This window comes from Pezoporus wallicus, unplaced genomic scaffold, assembly GCF_028554395.1.
Source record: "Pezoporus wallicus isolate ANWC-B61680 ecotype Strahan unplaced genomic scaffold, APGP_CSIRO_Pwel_v1 scaffold_14062, whole genome shotgun sequence".
Lineage (NCBI taxonomy): Eukaryota > Metazoa > Chordata > Aves > Psittaciformes > Psittacidae > Pezoporus > Pezoporus wallicus.
In genome coordinates, this window is record NW_026640917.1 from 375,189 (window position 1) to 395,844 (window position 20,656).

Genomic DNA, 20,656 nt, shown 5'->3' on the forward strand with positions numbered 1-20,656 from the left:
CTAAGGTGGAGGAAGATGCCATCAAGGACAGGGATGCCCCTCAGAGGGTAAGAGTGGAAAGGTAAATGCCCTGACAAGGGTTGGGATAAATGCAGATTGGGGCCATGCATCATGCATGTTAAATCACCCAAGTGTGGTTAGAAACGCTGGTGTGCAGACACTTCTTCCGGTCAGGGGTTATTTTATTGGTGAGGCAGAGGCCGGCTGCTGCCATGAGCTGCATTCTTTTTGGCCACAGGTTTCCTGTGACCTCCGGAACATCACCCCACTTTCTGGTGACACAAAAAGAATTCCATTGGCAAGTTCTTTCTTACCTCGAGCAAAGAATCATCCACAGCTGTGGCACAGAAAGAGTGGAAATAAGCTCCTTCTTCAGCTTAATCGTTCCCCATATGGAACAAGTCATATCTGCCCACAGAAATGACACAGGACAGTTACACAACTTTTATCAGCCTTCCCATCAAGCCTGGGCACTGGGTCTGTGAGCTATTCTGGGCTAGCTTTCGTCTGATAACACTCACAAGCTTCCAATTCCAGAGTCACTGGTAGCAAGTGTAACTGCACCTCAGGACATTGACTTGAAAGATAATGGAGAGTGGAGGCAATACACTATATCAGTAATTTCCATGTGAAGCTCAACAAGAGGAGGGTAAATGCACTGAGAAAATACGGTGCTAAGCACGTGGTCCCAGGGAAGGAAGGGAGGCAGAAGAGTCTTGTTTGTTGCCTAATAATGTCTAAACTCCAACAAGTCATGTTATCTTTTGCACCAAGGACTTGCAACACCCTTCTGGTCACGTGAAAGGGTTTACAGCAAATAGGTGTAGGTCTCTCTGGAAAAAAAAAGCCAACAAAGCAAACCCCAAACTGTGCTCACACCATTACCACCACCACCGAGAAAGAGACAGACTAAAATCCCCCATTAAATGAAGTCCTGGGTTCACATCCAACTCTCAGCTGTCACAGATCACAGAATTAGAATCTCTAGTCTATATCATAATTTAGTTTGATATTAGATATCACCTCTTTTTGGAGGTCTTGCTTAGATCCTCTGAACGTTGAAGCTAAAACCAAATTGCAAGGCTATTTAGGCTCACAGGTAACTTCACTTTCAACAAAGAATTGGATGGAAAGCCATTTGCTCCAAAATAAGATGCATGCAGAAGTTACATAGAATCATAGAATGGTTTGGGTTGGAAAGGACCTTAAGATCATCCAGTTCCAACCCTGCCATGGGCAGGAACACCTTCCACTGGAGCAGCTTGCTCCAAGCCCCTGTGTCCAACCTGGCCTTGAACACTGCCAGGGATGGGGCAGCCACAGCTTCTCTGGGCACCCTGTGCCAGCGCCTCAGCACCCTCACAGGGAAGAGCTTCTGCCTTATCTCTAACCTGAACTTCCCCTGTTTCAGTCTGAACCCATCACCCCTTGTCCTGTCACTACAGTCCCTGATGCAGAGCCCCTCTCCAGCATCCTTGTAGCCCCCTTCAGACACTGGAAGCTGCTCTGAGGTCTCCACGCAGCTTCTCCTCTCCAGGCTGAACAGCCCCAACTTTCTTAGCCTGTCTTCATATGAAAGAGTTCCTTCCGGCAGGTCAGAAAAAAACCAGTTGCATTTCTGGCACTTCAATAGCAAAAGAATTGTGGTTTTCCTTTTGCTGCTGTAGGATGAGAGCAGTGGGTTTGCTTCCCCATTCCCAAGCCGAGGGACTTTGGTCACAGTGTTTACCAGGCAGGTTTACCAAAGCAGAATAAGGCTGTTGCCTGTTTGTCCTCCCTGTTTAAGTTGTGTTATAACCAGGAAAGGGATGGATTTGCAAACAGAATAGCAGATAATAACACAGAAACATGCGCTATTGCTTGGTTGCACAGAGTCCAGATACTATTGTGTGCTGGTGACAACACAAGCAGAGGAGTTGCTGCTGGTTGACTGTGGTTGGGGTATGGAGCATGACCTATGCACCTGTAATTCAGACAGAAATGTTAATAATCCACAGGGCTACTTAATATTTTCCTGTGTTTTTTAAACATAAACTCGTTCTAGTAAAAAAGTGCTGGAATTAAAAATCCTCACAGTCAGGAGCGTGTTGAACTTCCATAGGAACAAGCTGAACCTTTCTGTTTAATAGCCAGGTTCCAAATTTCTGTAAGACTTCATATTTTGTCCCTGATCAGGGTGCAAGTGACCTGAACCACTGCAAACACTCACAAAGAGGGGTTGTGTCCTCCCACAGGCTGGTTTTCAAAGGAATTCTGCCCCAGCTTACCTGGTCAGCACATGAGTTTCCCTGTATTCCTTTCAACGGGATGAGGAACGCTCAGTTAAAGTCACTGCACCAGGGAAGACATTCTGCAGTGGACAGCAGTTCCACTAAACCCTTATGTTTTAGTCAGTGATTGGGAGCTGAATTACACAGAAGTTGCCTCCATACAGAAGTTGTGTGGACAAAAGCTGCATTGATTTAGTTATATCGATATGTCTATCTTTGACTATATCCGAGTTGGGGATACATCCTCCTCTAGCTTCTGTGAGCCGAGGAGGCTGCAGCTCCCTGCAGGGAGTGGCACACAGAAACCCACAAACTCCAGTTTTTCCATGACTGTGCCCAATGGTTTTTACAGAATTTCCAGGCAGCTACAGCCAAAGCAAACACATAATGCGTCAGATCAATGCTTAGTCCTTTAATTCTACTGAAAGGAAAGAGAGCATTTGGGTTTCTAGCTGTGCTAAAAAGATGTTGGGGGAAGACACAAGGTTGGGAAGAGTCGTAACCTCTTTGAAAGTCCACGTCATCGAAACATCGAGCCAGGCAGCCTGTGCCAGAGACTGTTGTCATACCTCCTGCCACCCAAGGGAGATGGAAGAAAGAGCAAGGGAAGGGAAGGGCTGAACTCCCCTTCTTCTTTATCCTGCCTTCAGCACTTCAGCCCTGGGTGCTTTCAGGCTGGGTAAGGCTGGAAGGACAGCACAGAGCATCCTGTAACTGAGCAGTGGCAGCTTGGATTTCAGTTTCCTGCTGAAGACATGTGTGCAAAGGATGATGTGCTCTGATGCCACTGGGAAATTACAGCATGGCCTTGGCACAACCACACAGCAGATTTATCCTCTAAAGCCCAGGCTAAAGAACTGAGGGGGATTGTTGTCTGACCAGCAGCAGTTTATGATGCAGAAGACAGCACTCCTGGGGCTGTGGTTGGAGCAGGTTCTCACCCAGTGTTGTCAATACACTGTGGTGCTCGAAGGATGTGCAGCTCCGTGCAGGAAAAGCCATTGCTTCAGTTTGCTTCAGTCCCTCTGAAGATGTTGGTACAAAACCAGAACCTATCCCACCTCCCATCTAAAATGATTGTGAAGTTAAATTTTATCACTGATAATATGGAAAGAAAATCCTTTATGGTAGTTTAGACAATCTTCTTGGCTTGCTTGGGATGATGCTGTTTATACTGTGGTAGAGCAGACTCCAAGAGCCACAGGTCCAGGCTCCTGATGTTTTTTTTTGCACCCAATGCACTGAGGTCACTCAAAGACAGCACGGATGGGGGAACCCGACACAGAAAGCATTCAGGTAGAACAATACCTGTGCCAAAAAGGGGATTCTCCCCAGTAAAACTGGCTGAACACAAGCACACTTTTACTTAAGCAAGAAAACCCCCAAAGGCAATGTTTTGGTCTGTTTTGGTTTTAATTATTGGGAACTTTTTCATTTCTTCAGTAAAACAATTCAAGGGAACAGCTTCATTGAAGGTTTCATCACCAGCAACTGAAACAACAGCATTTTTCACAGATAAACATGAGATTTTAAAGGACCCTACCATCTGTACAGAGCATTTTCTTCCATCAAAAGATGAGATTTTGTCAAAACCTCCCTTTAGTGAAATCAAGTTGCACAGAGCCTTTGAGCGGGGATGGATTTGAGCTGAATTCCAGTTTGCTTTGAGGAATGTGCCCTCCTGTGGGTATGTGTTACAGCTGCAGCAAACGTGCCTTCCAACAGGCTCAGTTCCTTCTCTTTCCATACCACCAGATTCTTTCAGGAAGGTTCCTTCCCCAAGAAGGGGATTCTTTCAGGATTCTTTTAGGAAGGTTCCTTCCCCAAGACCCAGCCCGATATTGCACTGAGAGGGATGAGGTCTGGCTTATGCAGACGAGGAAACAAGGGAAAAATAATTCCAGTGATCAGCCTGACAGAAGAGGTGACAGACAGGTCCCTGTGATCACTCCCCAAGTTCCCAGGACTGAACTGGTGAACTTTCAAGGTTTGTAGGGCTTAATCAAAACTTGTGTGCTGGGTATTTCAGGGTATTGCAGGGTATCATCCAACTGATAGAGTCATGGAATGGTTTGGGTTGGAAGGGAACTTAAGGCTCACCCAGTTCCAACCCCCTACCACAGGCAGGGACCCCTTCCACTGGAGCAGCTTACTCCAAGCCCCTGTGTCCAACCTGGCCTTGGACACTGCCAGGGATGGGGCAGCCACAGCTTCTCTGGGCACCCTGTGCCAGCGCCTCAGCACCCTCACAGGGAAGAGCTTCTGCCTAAGAGCTCATCTCAGTCTCCCCTCTGGCAGGTTCAAGCCATTCCCCTTGGCCTGTCCCTACAGGCCCTTGTCCCAAGCCCCTCTCCAGGGCTCCTGCAGCCCCTTCAGGCACTGGAGCTGCTCTCAGGTCTCCCCTTCAGGAGCCTTCTCTTCTCCAGGCTGCCCCAGCCCAGCTCTCTCAGCCTGGCTCCAGAGCAGAGCTGCTCCAGCCCTCGCAGCATCTCCATGGCCTTCTCTGGCCTCACTCCAACAGCTCCACGTCCCTCTTGTGCTGTTGTCCCAGAGCTGGACACGGGTTTTTTTTTTGCAGAGGTACAGATGCTGTGCAGTGGAGAATGTGCTCTAAAACCTGAAGTGATAACAGACCTGCAGCAACACATTGCAGGCAATCAGCTAAACTGGGCAGGACTGCAGGCACTTCTGGAGGATTTCTTTAAGCTCTCAGTAAATTTGAGTAATGACTCAAAATGAACGTGTTGCAATTCAGTATGGGCAAATGCAATAATGGTGCTGAAGCAGGCATAAGTGACCACAGTATTGCAGGATTGAAAATAACTGTTTACACAGCACTTGTGTGGGAAAGGCCTGGATTTTCCTTACGGTAAAAACAGAGGGTTGTTCAATTTAAAAGGGAAGAAATAAGAACTGCCTTCAAACACATTAGAAGGTGCTGTTAAGAGAAAGATTAATCTGGTCTCTATTTCCCATGGTAAAGGTGGATGTTTATGTGCATTAGATGACTTCTTAAAAACCATTCCATCTCTGCTTTCTATTTTACTGCTTGGTGAGCATTGACACCCTCACCTAAAAGCTGATCTCTCTAAATATCCTTGGCTTAAGGGCCTACAGCCCATTGAGAGACTTTGCAACTTCTTAAAACCTCACCTGACACGTCCTGGGTGCTCAGACACACACTCTGTGGATGCTTCCAGCGTAAGTCTCCTAGTGAACTTCCAAAAGCAGATATACCAACCCCAAATCTGCAGACAGACCAAGTGCTACCTAACCAGCAAGACCAGTCTCTCTAATTTGCATCTCTTCACTCCTCACTCAGGGATTTTCTCTCTGTCCCTCTCTTTTCCACTTACTCCTTTCCTGGTATGTTAGGTAAGAAAACTAATGATCCTGCGGCGATTGGAGCTGGCTGTGTTATTGGAGTCTCCATGGGTACAAATTCCACACACTTCCTTGGCTTAGGCAGGGACATACTTTTCAGAAAACGTTAGAGAAAAATACATCCTCAAGGCTTTTTATTGCATGTCAGTAAGGTGATCCTTGACATCCTGGAGTGGCTGATGGGGAGTTTTGAAAGCATCTGAAAAGCATGTGGTGATGGGGAGAAGGGGGGTGTCCTGGGTTCAGCTGTAACGGTCATGTTTTACCTCCTTAGTAGCTGGTGCAGTGCTGTGTTTTCGACTTTAGCCTGAGAACAACGTTGATAACACACTGATGTTTTTAGTTATTGTTCAGTAGCACTTACCCTGATCAAGGACTTTTCGGTCCCATGCTCTGCCAGTGAGGAGGGGCACAAGAAGCTGGGAGGAAGCAGAGCCAGGGGAAACAACAAAACCACCACAAACAGAAGTATTCCATAAAGCTTGATAAAAAACACTGCTTTCCTTGGCAGCACCTGCCTTCAAAAACCATGGGGAAGAGCTGAGGCCAACCCAGAGCGCAGATTGGTTTCATTACGCAGTAACGGCTGAATTAAATGAAACTGGAGTGGATGTGGGAGCAAAGCACCTCTCTCCCCAGTAGTTAAAGCAAGTGTCTTGGCCACTGCACACCTATCAGTCACTTCAACTTCAGGGAAATGCCCTGGACGTAGGACTGGTTTTAATCTGCATGGCTCAGGCCAGCTCCGAAGCAGCAAGGTTGATTGATGTGTGTTGGTGAGAGTGGAAGAAGGACAAATCCCCCCTGCTTTCTAAAGCTCTCCTCCATTCATAATTAATTCTTTAGGAGCAAAACTTAACCACGAAGCCATGGCCAGGCTCATCATCACCATAATACTATTAAGACCTGTTGATTGCAAAAAGAATTTGACCGACAGAAACATCTTAATTTTCAAGTATGTTTAAAGTTGCAAATGAAAGGTGAAAAAGAGAAAAATCACATTAATAGCATCAGTGTTTCCTTCACGGGCTCTTTCTTAGGGGCAGATGTAAAACTCAGCCTGTGTTACTGCCAGAAAACAAGAGGATTTGGCTGTTCTTTGCAAAAAGACCAGGACAAGTTCCTCATCACACTTGTGCTCCAGACACTGCACCAGCTTCGCTGCCCTTCTCTGGCCCCACTCCAGCACCTCAATGTCTCTCTTGCAGTGAGGGCCCCAGAACCAAACACAGGATTCAAGGTGCAGCCTCACCAGTGCCCACTGCAGGGGCACAATCCCTGCCCTGGCCCTGCTGCCGCACTGGTGCTGATCCAGGCCAGGATGCTGGTGGCTTCCTGGGCACAAGCTGCTCATGTTCAGCTCCATCAACCAGCACCCCCAGCTCCTTTCCCATGAACAGTTTCCAGCCGCTCTCCCCCAAGCCTGGAGCCTTGTGTGGGGTTGCTGTGGCCCAAGTGCAGGACGCAGCACTTTGCCTTCCTGAACCTCATCCCATTGGCCACACAAGCCCTAACCCAGGATCCTGCTCCCTGCTTCTCCATCAGCTCCATCCGCCCCCCCCCCCCCCCCCGGTTTTGATGGCTGTGACGTCACAGCCGGTCGCTATGGAAACGGTTTGATGTCACGGGGAGCTTGGAGCTCCGATCACCCCCCCCGCGTTCCGGCCGTTTCTCGGGATCCAACGGGAGCGTCCGAACACCGAACGCGGGGGAGAAACGAACTTTTCCCGTCGGCGCGGGACGCCGCGCGCCCGCCCCGCCCCGCGCCGGAGCGCCAAAGCGCGCGCCAACTCTCCGCCACGCCCCTCCTCCCCATCCCCATTGGCCCAACCCGCTCCTAATCCCTCCCCTCTCGTGACAGACAGCCACAGAGCCAATGGGCTGCGGCGCCTCTCCGGACACGCCCACCCTCCCCAGGCCGCGGATTGGGCGGGGCCGGGCGGTGACGTGCGAGGGAGAGGGTAGCAACAGTTGCCTCGAGACCCGGCGGCAGGCGCCATAGTGACCGTAGCCCTGGAGACTGTTACTTGCCAACGGGAGCAACGCGCGGCCCCGGCGGCCGGAGCCCAGCGCAGCCCGCGGCGCCCGGCGGGGAGGGCAGGTGAGCGGGGGCGATGCGCGCCCCGCCGGGCTCGGATGGGGTGGCGGGGTTGGGGGGGGGGGAAGCGGATCCCACCCGCGGCGGTGAGTGTTGGGGGGGGGCCGGGTCGCTTCATGGCCGCCCCCGGGGTCGGTGAGGCGGGGGGGGGACCCTCTCCCCTGCTCCATCTCCCTACTCCGCCCCCCCCCCCCCCCCCGGCCCTCGGTGTCCCCGGGAAAGTTGGGAGCGGCGGAGCGCCCCCCCCCCCCTTCCCTCCCGCGGTGCTGTGAGCGCTGCCCGGGACCGGAGGGCGCGCACGCACCCCGCACACACCCCGCCTCCGGCTTCATCGCGCCTCGTCCCTTCCCGTAACTCCGGGTGTCCGGTTGAGCGGTCGGAGGGAGCCGGGGCAAGCTGCGAGGGGACGCGGCCGGCAGCCGCGCTGCCTGCGCTCGCTTTCCCTCCGCTGCCCCCGCGCACTCCTCCCATCCCCGCTGGGGGCTCATTCCGACTCCAGCACATCCCTGTAGTTCGCCAGAGCTCGCGGATCCCAGCGCTTGCTTCGTCGTTAGTCTTAGAAACGAGCGAAAATTGCACTAAGTCCTATTTTTAAGCCTCTGCCGTCTATTCCTGACTTGGTTTCTCCTGTTTGTTTTGAATAAAGTGCGTTGTGAAACGAGACTCACCTCCTGTTAAAGCAGGATTTTGTGTATGTGCCTATTTCAAGAGTGAGTTCCTGCAGTCTGATTAAATCTTTCCATTCTTTTCGCTTAGATAACTGCTCTAAAGTCTTTATTTTGGGGTTTGCTATTGAAAGAAGCAAAACTTACTAATGAAAGAGCAAGGTGGAGTAAACAGTAATTTTATTAAATCTCCTTCATGGGGTTTTTTGCACTTGGAATACCCTTAAACCGATCATCCTCAGCTTGAAATCCATTTGCGAGTCAGGGATTTATTCATCTGCTTCTGGCCAAACTTTTCAACTCAATCTCGGTACAAATCATTGGAGAGCAGAGAGTAATTGCTGGCTAAGAAAAAAGATCAGTCTCAAAGCATAAACTTGAAGCTCCCAAAGCCTGGGGATCCTTCTCTGCCTCTGCTGTTTGCAGGCTGAGTTCGCCTCAGTCCCTTTAAGATGCATTCAGTCGTATCTTAGGCTTTATTTTCAAGTTACATGTCCGGTGGAAGGCGTTTTGGGAGGCTCTCTCATGGTTACGACGTGGTTCAGGATGGGTTAGATCAGCGGCTGAGGTTTCTGTTTCACTTCTGGATGTCTGAATTCAGGTGAGGGAAAACCACACTTGCAGGACCATTGGTGCACACCCATGTGCTGGGTTTTGGAGGTGCCTATGTTCTCAAAGCTGTTGCCGTAATGGTGAGGCTTGGAAATGCCTTTTAAAGCAGAATCTGGGTTCTCAGGTAGCTGCAGGATCTCAGCCTTAGGGGTGAAGGTGTGCACAAAATCAGGTGAGGGGTTGATAAGTGGAATTTCTTTGTCCCTGCTGGCTTTCTGCAGAACAGGAATGATCCCAGTGCGTTCGTGGTTGTGAGAGCATCCTTTGGCACAGAGGAATGTGAGGACCAGGTCCCTCAGACTTCACAGGGGACTCCCCCAGACAGTGCCTGCTTTGCATTTCCCTGCTGTGTCATTTGCATCTCATGAATTCCTCTCATAGCACCGTGTCCCTGTCCTGGGGCCCAGCTGCCAGCTCCGCTTGCTCCGGAAGGCTCTGCGCAAGCGTGAAATCCCAGCGCTGTGCTACGGCAACCAGAGAGGGGGCAAGACACTGGGGGCCATAGCCCAGTGCAGCAAATCCTCCCTTAACATCAGATCTGCCCTCTCAGAGAGCAGTTTGGAGGCTTTGTATGTAAGTTTAGAGGTTTGGTGTACAGACGGAGGCCTGTCTTCATCGAGGGACTTGGCATCATGCGTCCTGTTGAGTCCCGCGCAGCAGGGAGGGAGGGACAGGGTCACCTATCTCAAGGCTTGAGGCTGTGCATGATCTAGTGAGAGTCACTGTTAAATCACGTGTGAAGGACCTGAAGGTACCTTAAAAAACCACTTCCTCCAGACTTTTGCACGTGGAAATCTGTTCTGGTAATTTGAGGCCATAATCACTGAAGCTGTGAGCAGCCTCCGATGACATTGACTGGCCTCGTGTGTCCTGGCTCTCTGTTTGGGTAAATTCTCCACTTGGGAGTTCTCATTGCCACTAAAAGTCACCTCTGTACTTGCTACCCTCTCCGTCACAAAGCCTCTTCAGGGCTGCTGTGCGCGGAAAGCCTCAGTCAGTGGTTGATAACTGTGCCTTTTCCTTGCTCGAGCGCAGTGGAATAGATGGCGCCAGTCATTGTCTTTAAATAGTCTCACGCTTGTAACACCTCGGCGCACTGACAGCTGTTCTGTTTAATCACAACGTGTTTTCACTTTAATAGCGGCCGGTAAACAGAGCTGCTCTCACGCGTTCATTCCAGCAGATTTTCCTTGCTCGCTTTTAGCACTCCCGAGCTAAAAGCATCTTGCGGAGTCACAGCGCGGGGAGGGCTCTGCTGATTCAACAGGCGGATCTCACCCGCTCCGCTTCGCAGCCAAAGTTGCTGCTGGAGGCTGCCGAGTTATATTTAAACCGAGTTTTCCCTCTTTCCCTCCCTCGGAACAAATGCCAGAGCCGTTCCCGCCGGGCACCCGCCAGCTGGAGCACAGGGCTTGCCGTGGGTGCCAGGGCTTGCCGTGGGTGCTGTGAGAGGAGCACCCAACGCCCGTGCCTGCAGCTCCCTGATCCCGGGGTATGTTTCTGCTGTTGGAAGCATATGCAAAGCTTCTGTCTGCAGTCTGCACTTTGAGATGTGGGGTTTTTGTCTTATTTGGCCTGGCAGTTCCTTATTGCTTTGTTCAAACACAAATCCACCTTATTGTCTAAGAATGTGCTGGCTTTCTCACGTCAGGCTATCTCTGTCTAAGCAGTGTATGAACTAATTATGCCATAAATACATAGGCAACAAAAGGTTTCTTTGACACAAGCTACAGACCCCTTAATACACTGAACAAAAAGAAATCCTTCCGTATGGGGCCCTACCTCCAGACAGTCACCTTTCTTAAGACAGAAAGCACAGAGGAAATTATTTCAATGCACAAACCGTTTGCACTTAGGGGAGGGAGTTAAAAAACCAAACCCACCTTCGGCTTTGGGTGGTGTTTCTCTGATGTCTCTGTTTCCCCCAGCTAAACCAGAAGGACTAGAAAAGTTTAAATGTCCTTAATTCAGGGGACTTGTTCTGGCAATATGTAGTTATGTGTAGACGTGTGATTTCATGTCAATGAATGCAAAGATCTTCCTCTTCCAGGGATGCTCCTCTCGCTTACAACACTCTGGGGATAGGCAGTACCGTCAAGCATTCGATTGACAAGGAGTATGTGAAATTACAACAGAAACCAGAGAACCAGAGTCTTCCCAACCAGAACTTTCTAAACAGCTTTGGTGTGTTGATCTGGTGTTATGTAGGAGTTAAGGAGTCTAGCGAAGGGGTTTGAAAAGTCACATGAAGATGATTGAGAAGTTGCTTTTTTCCTACAGGAGGTTTCTGTTAGGAATTTATTTTCCTGAGCTTATTAAAGTCTCAGCTTAGAGACACAGACAAATATATTGTAGCGATGAAGCTTTGACAAGAGATTAGCAACTGAACATTGCAGCTGCTTTCAAGGAAACAGAGGTCACCTCGTGCCATGCCAGTGATGACTTTGATAATGGAAATGGAATAAACCAAGCCACAGATTCTTTCTTTTCTTTTCACAAATCAATATTGCACTGAAGGAAATCCTCAGTGCCTGTAAGCAAGAAGCTGACAGAGGTAATAATCGCATTGGGTGCAGCGATGCTCCTCACTGATGGGTCATTTAGTTCCTTGGTGCATATTGCGACCGTCCGGTTCCAGTAATGGCTTTGTTCTGTTTGAGGTGGTTCCTCTCTGGCTTTATGGGGAGAATGTTTGAATGTGCCCGAGGACAAACCACAGCAGGTACCTGCTGTGATGAAGGAATGGCTCCGGTGAAGACCAGCAGCTTGAGACACATCCCTGTCTTCTGTGGCAGAGAGACTTCATCAGAGTACCTGCTCTCCAGGAGCTGGCCTGTGCCTTGGGGCAGCCCGTGCTGGGCTTTAGGGTCCCTTCCAACCCAAATCAGTCTGGGATTGTGTGATTATGTGGCTGCTGGTTCTTCGAGGTTAATGCAGAGCGAAGAGCCCCACTGAACTGAGCCTGTAGTTAAGAATGCTCCTTCTTTTAGAGATGTCACCAGTTAAGACTGACAAGAAACATCAGGGGAAGAAGAAAGAAAGGAAAGGGCCCGAGTGGAATGATGATAAGCAAACAACCTCAGCATAATAAAGCAATTTCCTTAGCTGCCACCAGTCAGTCATTGTGAGACTATTCTTTAGTATCAGCCTAAGATCCCACTGCCACCATGACAACCCTGGAACTACCCTGGATAATTTCTGGCTTAACACACAGCTGATCAAACATTCACCTTGGCTGGGGAATTAGCTCAGTTATTCTGTTCCTCCTCATCTCTGGTGGGGGGTATTCAGCAGGTTTTAGGTAAAGGAACCTCATGCTGCAGGGTAAAACCCCCAGACTGGCTCTGTGTAACTGAGCAGGGAGACGCTGGGCCACAAGGACTTGTGGTTTTTTGTGCCTAGAACTATAATGATGAGAGAAATCAGGGCACTGAGCATGTAATTTTTATTATGGTCATGTATAGGCATCCAGCAGCCCTCCACTGGGATGCAGCAGCGATGGCCTCACTGCAACGCTGGTTGAAGTTATTCACCAGGTAGGAGGCACTTATCCAGGAAGCACTTAGATGAGAGAACTGCTGCTTGCCTTGTGAATAAATGGACTGGCTTAGATTTCAGAGTATTACCTTGTATGCAACCATTAGAGACAGCTGTGGAAGGTGAGGGGTTGTGAGCCACGTAATTCACGTGTCAAATTATACTGGAGCACAAAAGTGCTTTTTGGTCCTTACCACTGCTGTTTTCCACATTTTCATTCTTCCCAATTGAGATGCTGCTCAGGAGTTAAAAAACAGTTAAAGCCAACCAAAAAGCCCATCAAAACCCCTCAACGTGTTTGTGGGTTAAGAAGTGCAGTCAGCATTTCTGTGCCACTAAACTCTGTGTTCCCAGGGGTTTACCTGGCTATGGCAGTTCTGAGTCAGTTCATTACTTAATCTTTCTTGAGTTAAACCCTGTGAATGCTGGAGCTGCTCCAGTGCTGGGATGCCCCAATGTACCCTGGCACCCCGTTGTCCTGGTGAAGTACAGCAGAACACTGGGGCTGGTCTCTGTCCCAGAGTGCTCACAGGGCAGGGGCAGAGCAAAGGTTGTCTTACAGCAAAGACGGGGATTAATGACTTTGTGCTGGCAGAGGGGTTTTATCCGTCACAGAAACCTCCTCTGCACTCTCCATCCAAGACATTCCAGTGCGATGCCTCATCGGCTGCTGCTGCGTCATCCCTGTACTGTTGGGAAGCGCCGTCGCCACAGCCTTTGGTTACTAGGGAAGAGCCAAGGGAAGAGCCAGCTCCAGGTAGAGGATCATTAGGCAGTTTAAGATAGAGAACTCCCTTAGAGATCACCTCCGCTGAGAGCAAACACCCCCGATGCTGTCATGGAGGGAATGTGTGACGCACAAGCTGCTGTGCTGGTGCTCAACCTACAAACACCTGGGTTTTAGAGGTGCCTTTGGGAGTCAGCGTTTTGATTCCTAACAGGGTGTGATGACAGAGGGACACAAGTATAGGCCAGGCAGTGCCTTTCTGTTTATCCCATGGTATCCATTGTCACGGTGGATTACATGAGCTGGGGTAGTGGATTGCAGTGTAAGTCTCTCCTAAATACAAACTGTGGACTGGCTACTTTTCTGCATCTTTTTCATGGATGCAATCACTCAAAACCATGATTCACCGTATTATAATGCTCAGGAATTAAGTCCCCTACTGCTGTCCTGGGGGAAAATGTGCTTTGTCTGTAGCTCCACAGGTACCCTGCAAGCTCTGGTTTCGTATCTCATCTGTAAGAAGCACTAATCCTCGCTTCCTTGATGGGGACTGAAAAGAGAAAGTTTGGTATCAAAACATCTGAGGGTGTGTTTGTCACAATAAGATCTGTATGCTTATGCAGGCCCTGGGGCTATATCTGTGTATACACAGATGTGTGTGCGCACACACACACACACACATATATATATATATATATATACGCATCATGATCGAGTGTAGTATATATATATATATATATACACATCATGATCGAGTGTAGTTCCAAGAGCACACCACACTGAAGGATGTTTATTCCACACTTCCAGTGCACCTCCTTGCCTTCAGGCCCAGTCCTCACTGGGATTTCTGTGCCACCTTAGACTCTCCGATGGGATTGTGCTCTCACTGACTAAATCCCATCTTCTTCTGACCCAGAATCCACATCTATTGATACTTCCGGATCCGTTTGGGAAATGTGGCTTTATTTGCTCAGTGCTTTCTCATCCATTTCCCATTAAGGAAAAATCCAATTTCCAGGAGCCAGAAAGTTGAGCTGGGGAGACCTGTAAAGATTCGTACTTATAAAGTGCTTTGAAATCCTCAAGCGATGGCTGCTTTACTGATCAAAACCATTGCATTGTTGTGGCTGGTGTCATTCTTGCTTGCCTTCGTGCCCTGTCACAACCCGTTGTGCAGATGCCCTTGCCTTTTTCCCCTCCTGGACACTGAGATTTTAGCCTCCCTTCTTCAAAGGGCTACAGGGGAAGATGTGGAGATGGGCTCAGAGCTATGTTTTGGTCCTGAGGACTTGAAAGATGACAACCAAGCAAGCAACCAACCCCTGGACTTGTTAGAGCAATTCCTTGGGGGAAGTAAAGGGATTGGGGGTTTTCTTGCTGAAGTGGGGTCATTCTTCAGGCTGTTTTACAGTCCCAATGAACACACATGTAGAGTGCTCTCAGGAAGTGAAATCTACTGGGGAAGATGAACTGTAGCTGAGCTAAACTCCACTGTTCTTCTTGCTCTGTTTGCAGTACCTGATGAGAAACACAGGCTCGTTTCAGTGACACTCCCTCTCTTTGCACATATCCAGAGACAGTTTATGGCTTGGATTGAATTTTTGCAGCTGTATGCTAACCTCATGGCCTTAAAACTCCAGCTTTTTTCATAAATGCCACCAAATAGCTGAAGTAATAGCTCATACATTGCAATGCGTATTCATGTTCCCCAAAGAATTTCCAATACTTTGGTGATGTGTCTCTTATTAGTCTATCATTAAGGAATTTTTGTGATAGCTTTCATTTTGGCTGCTCTTTGGATGCATTTACATTATGATGTTGGACAACAAAATGTTCCACAGTGAACATTTTGAATGCGTCTCCTGATTTCTAACTGCTCTCTTCATATATCAGGATTGAATTACAGGACATTAAGCAGTTATTTCTGCTGGAGAAAAGCAAATTGGCTCTGGATGAGTTCTGCACTGCTGGCTTATGGCCATCCTAGGCTAGTAGGGAATTGGAAGTTGGACCTGTAACCTCTTTAAACCTCAGCTGGGTACAGCAGGTTGGCTGTGTTATTCCTTGGAGATAAGAGTGCGTTGAAGAGCTGTTTGGAAGGTGAAATCCCTGTCCTGATGCCTTGTGCTGGGTTTATAACATCAGTGGGTGTTTTCCCACTGCAGGAGCATAAGCACCGTTCCCCTGTGGACACACGGGAGCACACACACGTGGAACTGGAGGGCAAGGCTGTAAAGACAGTTTTCCTAAATTCCATTCTGTTTCTCTTTGCCAGTGGCTTCTGGCGCCATTGCTGGACCTGCCTCTTTCCTAGAGAAGCCAGTGTCTCTTGTGAACTCCGTAGAAACTCCTTGTGGTGCTCCTTTGAGTCCATGTCTTGAAGGTCCCCCCATAGCTTCATGTCCGTGTTGAGGATGAGCTGACTTTTGGAGGTCCCCCCATAGCTTCATGTCCGTGTTGAGGATGAGCTGACTTTTGGAGGTCCCCCCATAGCTTCATGTCCGTGTTGAGGATGAGCTGACTTTTGGAGGTCCCCCCATAGCTTCATGTCCGTGTTGAGGATGAGCTGACTTTTGGAGGTCCCCCCATAGCTTCATGTCCGTGTTGAGGATGAGCTGACTTTTGGAGGTCCCCCCATAGCTTCATGTCCATGTTGAGGATGAGCTGACTTTCGGCATATAGTGGTGATGGGAGGAAAACCACGCTGATGTGGATGCTCAGCTGAACAATGTGCATTATTGCTGCCGGAGTGCTTTTTCTGTCTGAGCAGCTGAAGTGCAGATGCAGAGGAGATGGTGTTTTCTTTTCCCTTTCCATCTGCAGAAAATGAATGTCATACTTGCTTTTTAAAAGCTGCTGTTAATGGCTCGATTGCATGGACTCCCCTGACCTATACCACTGAACTAAACCCATTTGCTTTTGATTTACAACATGCTAAATAAGAACAGAGACTGACCCTTCTGTTTTGGAAGACTCAACTGGAAATTCAGGAGTAACAAAATCCCCCTTTTTTTTTGCCTGTGAAACAGGCAGATGGGACCATTCAACATCTCATTTGCTATAGGTTATTTTTACTGACGTCTGGTGTCAACTAGCATCACAAGCAAATATTTAAGAATAAAATACCATATCGCTGACTTACAACTCTGTTGCTGTTGGTTTACACTTACTATGGTTATAAAATCACTGGTATTGGCAAAGGTTCTGTTGGCAGCACTGGAATTGTTTGTCTATAGCATTTTAAAGCGGTTGTGTTTGCTGCTATTGCGTTAATGGAAAGCGTGTTTTGACATCTTCCCCTTAGCTCCCTGACTAAACTTGGGATTTGGAATTCCATCTGGCTGCACTGAAGAAACTCGTTCCTCGGTTCCTCCCCCAAACCTCTCCTTGGTAACTAAAGGAGCCACTGAGAAGGTTCAAGTGGTTTTTAAGAGAACAAATCATTCTGCTTTGAAAACTGGCAGAGCAATGGTCTCTGCTGGCTACCTGCTGAAGGAGGCTCTTCAGAGGTACTGGAAGCCTTTTCTAAGATGCTTCAAGTTGTTTGAAGCACGTTTGGCTCATAAATGCCTTCAAATCATAGCCCAGGAGAGGGTGTAAGGAGGGAAGTAGAAAAGGGTCAAGTGTGGATGTGGTAGAAACCTCAGTCCCACTACTTTAAGTTACAGAATAAACGGATGTTTCATTTGACAGTGCCATAAACCATCTGTAATTAATGCTCCTTGACCTGTCCTTTCCCTTATTATGTCTCCTTATTTTCCTTCTCTGTCTATGTGGGGAAAGATGCTGCAAGCAGGGGGATGGCCTTGTGGAATGTCGGGTTTAGCAGCAGCTTGCATCTTCTGGCTTGGTTTTTTAAAGGCAGGTTTATGCAATTCAGTCAATGAAAGGAAAATGAAGAGAGAGCAGTCGTGGGTCGAGAGCTAAACAGCTCCTCATTTAAAAAGAGCAACAGTGAAGTGAATCCCCAGCAGCAGTGGAAGATGGGGATGCTGGCTGGTTCCTCTGCTGCTTTTGAAGCTGCACAGCTCCGGGGAATCAGGCTGAGGTGGTTTAATCGACCACTCGTGCAATGTCTGTCATGGGAACAATCCATTGAAAGCTCACACAGAGGAGCAGGGTCTTGGCTCTTAAATGTCTCGCCCTGATCTCCCTCTGCTTCACATCATGACAAATCTTCATTGCTCTTTGCAGGAGAACGAGGAGGAGAAGCTGCTGCTGATGGCTCAGAGCCATTCAGACCAGGTCGATGCTTCAGGTGGCTCTGGGGGATGTTTAAGGCCGTGGTGTTCAGTGGTGCTCCTGGATGCAGTCATGGAGCTACAGCTCCAACAGCATCCTCACACCTCCGTAGCTGTTCCAGAGAGCAAATATCTGCTCCTGGGTCTTGCAGCTTTGCTGCAGGAGTCCTTTAAGGCAGCTGTGGTGTCCCTGCAAGGGAGGCTGACCTTGCTTAGAACCATAACAGCTTTAGTGCGTAGAACAGTCGCAGCTCGTTTTTGCTCTGTTTAGGCTCTCTGTGTGAATTTGCAAACATCTGGATGGCCCAGAGATCTCCACCTCCTTCCTGGGGCCTGGCAGAAGAGCCCTGATTTCTCCCCCATCACCACCATTGCATTCATATGCTTTAAGAATTACAATGTGCAGCTGATGGTGAGGAGGAGCTGGAACACGCAGAGATGAACACAGGGGCACAGCGGGGCCAGTTTGGTGATGGAGTGGCACAGGAGGCACCCTCCACCCTGTCCAGGGTGCTCTCACCATTTAAACTCAGCCTGACCAAATAGGCCTGACAGACTGTTGCCATATGAAATATCCATGGGAAAAAGCAGATGTCCCAAGCACTGATCCTTGTGGTGTCTGGCTTTGTCAGGTTGATCCATTCTCCTGTGCAGTAAGGAATCATGGAATGGTTTGGGTTGGAAGGGACTTCAGAGCTCCTCCAGCTCCAACCCCTGCCACGGGCAGGGACCCCTTCCACTGGAGCAGCTTGCTCCAAGCCCCTGTGTCCAACCTGCCCTTGAGCACTGCCAGGGATGGGGCAGCCACAGCTTCTCTGGGCACCCTGTGCCAGCGCCTCAGCACCCTCACAGGGAAGAGCTTCTGCCTGAGAGCTCATCTCAGTCTCCCCTCGAGCAGGTTAAAGCCATTCCCCTTGGCCTGCCTTCACCCTTGAGAACATGGTGATGCTCAGGGTATTGCTTCTCACTCTGCCTGTTTAAATGCTGTATCATTTAAAGTGGGCTTCATTACAACACACTTTTGGACTGGAATATTCCTAGAAAACTTTTCTTTTCGCTAATGGTGCTGCATCTTTCTACTAGTATTTGCTTTGCTGATTGTTTGGCCTTAGGAGAATAGCTGTGTTGTTCTTAGCACTGATGGTTTTCTTTCTAGAGGAGATGCATTTGTTTTTTTCCATCCTTGAATAATTTAGCTGCTGTTGATAGCTTAAAATGCTATTTTTCAGAGTAACTGGGTACTTGAGTTAGGCTGCAAATGAATGCTCTTCTGGATTTCCACCTGCAAATTACAAAGCTGCTACATGAAGTTGGCTATTACAGAGCTTTAGGGAATCTAATTTAGTTTGCATTTAATCAATTTGTTTTGTGGGGGAAAATTGATATCAAATCTGGCAGTGATTTTAGCAGTTATGTTTCAGAAATGAAATGATGCCTGATTCTGGTTCCGCATGTGCTGGGACATTAGTGTTAGGAAAAAACCAACAAAAAACCCAACCCAAACCCCACAATTATTGCTTCTCTTACTTGTGAAATGGGCAGAGGCACTGTGTGTAAAGAGATTTGTTTCCAGTTGAAAACGTTTGTCATCCTCAGCTGTAGCGCACTGTTGTTGCTCACCAGTGCAGCCCTAACCCAGGAAACGTCTCATAACTTGAAAAACAAACATTTTCTGGCTGGCCTCTGTTAGAGACAGCATTTAGCCTGAACACTTGAATTAGATGGTGACATGAATTATAGCAGCCTGGAATGGTTCGGGTTGGAAGGGACCTTAAAGCTCTTCCAGCTCCAACCCCTGCCACGGGCAGGGACCCCTTCCACTGGAGCAGCTTGCTCCAAGCCCCTGTGTCCAACCTGGCCTTGAACACTGCCAGGGATGGGGCAGCCACAGCTTCTCAGGGCAGGAATCCAGAGGATGCTCTCACTTGAGGCAAACACTGATTTCTTTGCTGGAACACGGCAGTGAGATGTGATACTGGGGGGTACCCTTCTCGTCCCTGACCTGAGGCATGCAGAAAGGAGGAGTGTGTGAAGATGTAAAGCAAAGCCCAACCTTCTCACTGCTTGCTAGTGGCACCTGAGCTGAGCTGGCATTGCTTGGCAGCTCGTGTTTGGGATGCAATGGGACATCTGAAGAGGGGGATCTGACACCAGGACCTGCTCCATTTCCCAGGCTCCAGAGGTGTGTGGATGCTCTTCTGTGCTCCAACTCCTGCTCTTCCCACTGTTGCTCAGCTTGCAAGTGGAGGGATTCTTAGCATTCCTTCCAGTCTGCATCTTAGCTACACAACGTCTAATTACACTGCTCCACAACAGCTAGCCAGCAAATTAACATTAGAATGGATCTCAAGGTTTGTAATTACTCACAAATGTCACTAAGCTGGAGGAACCTGGTCTCTGCCTATCACCAGTCTCTCCTCCCAGGGCAGGGCTGTGCAGCCACCTTCTTCTCCTGCTTCTGGAGTCTTCCTATAGGTGCAAAATTCCTTGTCCTGAGGCCTTATTGTCCTTAGCAGCACCTTCCTCCTCTGTTGTTGTGGTAATTACTTTGGATACAGAAGTGTCACCAGAGTTAGGTGAGACCAGGCTCATAAGGGGAGCTGAATATGTGTCTTGGTTAAACCACGACTGAATTTCTTCACTGGGCTGAAGTTTCCCAGCCATTTCTACACCCTGGCAGCTGCTGCTTTCTCCTCTCTTCTCCCAGATCTGATTTTTGTTCCTTCAGGCAAAATATCTGCTGTAACTGTTGGAAGAGTTGCCTGTGGCAGTGATGGGGATGCTGCTTAGAAACCTGGCTCTCCTGACAGAGGGGAGTAGGAAACCTCACACATTGTGTAGTCTACCTTAGTGCTTGTCCTTGGGCAGGGCAGTGGCCTCAGCATCCTTTCTGCTGCTCATCTGCCCTGCTTTACAGCAAAAGCAGGGGTTATCGTCACAGGAGCCACCACCTCCAAAGGGATAGCTCTCACTGTTCAGGGGCTGGAAGCAGCAGGAGCAGTGGGGATGTTTGCATTGTTTCCTTCTGGGCTCCAAACTTAAAGCAGGATCTTGGGCTCCCTGCATAGACAGCACAGAGGCAATTACCTCCAGAATTTGCCTCAGGGTAGCTGCATCTCCTG

At 48.9% G+C, this 20,656-nt stretch overlaps 2 protein-coding genes across 6 annotated transcripts in view; one reads left to right on the top strand and one right to left on the bottom strand.

Annotated features, from left to right (window-relative positions):
• Nucleotides 1-7,400, bottom strand: part of LOC130605615 (acidic leucine-rich nuclear phosphoprotein 32 family member B) — a 97,002-nt gene extending 89,602 nt beyond the window's left edge. Inside the window, exon 1 of the mRNA XM_057421239.1 lies at nt 7,396-7,400. The gene's annotated coding sequence lies outside the window, so the exon portion shown is untranslated. The remainder of the gene's footprint in view (nt 1-7,395) is intronic.
• A 140-nt stretch (nt 7,401-7,540) lies between these two features.
• RFX2 (regulatory factor X2) overlaps nt 7,541-20,656 on the top strand; it is a 52,353-nt gene continuing 39,237 nt past the window's right edge. For 2 of the 5 annotated variants that reach the window (XM_057421211.1, XM_057421212.1), the window contains exon 1: nt 7,541-7,755. The gene's annotated coding sequence lies outside the window, so the exon portion shown is untranslated. The remainder of the gene's footprint in view (nt 7,756-20,656) is intronic. The other 3 variants (XM_057421213.1, XM_057421214.1, XM_057421215.1) reach the window with 2 other exon arrangements.